This window comes from Eriocheir sinensis, chromosome 8 (genome assembly GCF_024679095.1).
Source record: "Eriocheir sinensis breed Jianghai 21 chromosome 8, ASM2467909v1, whole genome shotgun sequence".
NCBI classification, from domain to species: domain Eukaryota; kingdom Metazoa; phylum Arthropoda; class Malacostraca; order Decapoda; family Varunidae; genus Eriocheir; species Eriocheir sinensis.
In genome coordinates, this window is record NC_066516.1 from 8,363,968 (window position 1) to 8,367,410 (window position 3,443).

Genomic DNA, 3,443 nt, shown 5'->3' on the forward strand with positions numbered 1-3,443 from the left:
CCAAGATAACCTATAGGGTCAGTAATGTCACGGTTGGAGAACACCTCGGTTCTTGCGATCATAAATTAGTGCGCGTCGACATTAGAGCTCAAACATCAGTGACTGAAAATAAAGTAAAGGTGCCCAATTTCAAAAGAGCAAACTTCGTAGAAATCCGATAAAAACTAACAGAAATACACCTATCAGATGACGCCAATGTAGAGGAAGCCTGGCTAAGCTTTAAAAATCACTTACTCACTCAGCAGAACACATTCGTCCCCTTGTGCGAGAAGTGAATTAACACTAATAAAAGCCCACCTTGGTTTAATAGCGAAATTAAACACTCAGTCAAGGGGATAAAATTGTTTTACAGGTTAAAGAAAGAACAAAGCACGCCCGGAAACATTAGACTTTATAACGATGCCAGGCGACGAGTAAAAAGATTGGTATGTCAGGCAAAGCGTAGATATGAAAAAAATATTGTAGCCAACTGTAAAAATAATCCGAAATCTTTATTCAGTTACATAAAGAACAGAAAGGCGATCAGAAGTGGAATTGGACCTTTAACAAACAGCGACGGTGCACTAGTGACTGACAGCCAACACATTGCAAACCTCTTAAACAATTACTTTTCCTCGGTGTTTAATACTAAGTCTTCCTCCCACTACCACCAGCACCAGTACTAATGTAAATCTCGAGCATGCATTGCCTAATTTTGAAATAACAACCGATGAAGTCCTTAAAGCTCTCCATTCACTTAAAACAAATAAAAGTCCCGGACCCGATAAAGTATATCCTATACTGCTTAAAGAAACAAAGAGCGAAATAGTCTCCTCCCTCACAACCGTATTCAATATGTCCTTGCGACAAGGCATCGTCCCTTCGGATTGAAAAAGGCTAACGTGACACCGATTTTTAAGAAAGGAGACAAAAAAATACCAGGTAACTACCGACCCATTAGTCTAACTTCAATTGTAGGTAAGCTACTTGAGAGCATAATTAGAGACAAAATTGTGGGTTACCTCGAAAGCCACTCATTAATTGGGGATTCACAACATGGCTTCCGTAACAAAAGATCCTGCCTATCAAACTTATTGACTTTTTATAACGACCTCTTCTCAGTTTATGACGTAACCAAATCATTGGACGTAGTCTATCTTTATTTCCAGAAAGCGTTTGATAAAGTCCCACATCATAAATTACTTTATAAATTAAAGCAAATAGGTATTGACGGTCAAGTAAACCAATGGATCGCGAATTGGTTGAGCAACATAGACAACAAAGAGAGGATTTAACTCAGAGTGGGCGCCGGTCACTAGTGGCGTCCCTCTGGGCTCGGTTCTTGGCCCAGTGCTCTTCATTATTTACATCAACGACATGGATATTGGACTTAATAATCGCATTAGTAAATTTCCAGACGACACAAAGATTGGTAACTCGGTTCTCACTGACGAAGACAGGCAAAGCCTCCAACAGGATTTGCACAAAATTTCAGCTTGGTCGGATAGATGGGAGATGCCCTTTAACGTAGACAAGTGCCAGGTCCTTCAAGTTGGAACAAGAAATAAGAAGTTCGATTACGAAATGCGCGGCGTTAAACTCACAAGCGTTCAATGCGTTAAGGACTTGGGGGTCAAAATCGCGTCAAACCTCAAATTCTCACATCAATGCATCCATGCAGCAAATAAAGCGAACAGAATGTTGGGCTTCATTAAAAGAAACTTTTTATTCAAGAATAAAGATGTAATACTTCCGCTCTACAATAGTTTAGTCAGACCCCACTTGGAATATGCGGTACAGATTTGGTCTCCTCACCATTTTTTTTATTTTTTATACGTCTTGGCCTATTGCACCGGTAGGCTTCTTCCCGGTGGATCCTAATGGTCGGTCCAAGGTTTCTTCCCAAAGGCTAACGTGACGCAAAAATTATTCATCCAGATCCAGATCCAGACGTGTTGAGTGGTACTTATGTTCCATGAAATCTGGATTATGAAAATTTTGTTTGCCGAAATTTATTAATATCGTATAAGTACAACGAACACCACACAGAAATCTTTACTATGTAGCGCGTTTTGCTGTAAAATGGCGCGTTTCTAGCAACTTTGCTGCGCATTTTGGGTTGTGGTCAGTGTTGCCACTCTTAGTTTTTTTCACCTAGATCTATTTTTTTTTTTTTTGCAGTGATCTAGGTTTCTGGGTGTTTTTTTATATAAAATTTCATAATTTTTTTTTTTTTTTTTTTTTTTTATCCAGCACCCCACCGGAGCGCAAGGCGCAGGCTCTACGTACCACGGGGCCACGGGAGCCCCCTATATAGGTGTTAAGCTAATTATTTACATTTTTTCTATTCGAAGCGGTAGTAGTATTTTGAAATATACAGTGACGAACAGAGTGAACGCCTGAACGGACATCAGTATACTTGCCGTACGCTCTTCGGCGAGAATCCCAGCCTTTAATTATTCATGTGATAGCATTGCTACCCAACTCAGACACTGCTGTGACAATGGCAGCGCCAGCAGCCTCCACTATGTTAGTGTCTCCCAGCGCTGTGTTTACCCCTATGGGCGACACAGTGCCCCTCAGGATGTGGTAGCAATGCGCCTTAAGCTAGGCTGTAGGTACTACTGGGAGGTTAGTAACCCCTGGTGTCTGCTGCACGCTCTGTGCCAGGCCGAGGGGCCACACACTGCATCACTATGTCATGGAATGCCCTCTCATTGCTAAGTTTAAGCCACGGGACTGCCTTGACCTGCCCCAGACAATTTGTTGACTCCTGAACCGTGATGTCCTCCCTGCTATCCTCAAGGAACACCCTCAGTTTGCACCAAGGTGGTGATGCCGTGTGTGGCAGCCTGAACAACTGCCGTGCTATACAAGGCTGTGATCTCTGCAGTATTCTACTTTAAGGACTAGTATTTACTCTATCTCTGTATATTCATTCCCATCTAGTGCTTGGGCAATGTTCTCCGTCCCCACATTTTATTGTCTTATTGTCCAGGGGGAGGTACCGCCCCCTCCCTTGTTGTGCTTTCCTTCCTACCATTGTATCTTTTTAGTTTCATGGTGCTCCCTACACATGTATTACTAGTTGTATAATCACACTCTGTCCTGCCTGGGGGTTGGGATGGCATGTTCCTCCTTTCTCCCTTGTTGTTTACCTGCAACAATAAACTATCAATCAATCAATCAATAAGGGTGGGGCTTGTACGATTCTGACAGCCCAGGGAGGAGTAAGAAGGAAGTGTGTGTGTGTGTGTGAGAGAGAGAGAGAGAGAGAGAGAGAGAGAGAGATCCTATAACCAGCTACAGTAAAGTAAGTGTTGTGAATTACGTTTTTTTTAATAACTACTATATATAACCTTAATATTTAATAATAATTAATAATCTAGTGTTTTTTTTCTTTTTTTTTACGGAATCTTGTTTTTAGGCAACCCATCTAGTAGGTTTTCCCATATTTAGTGAGT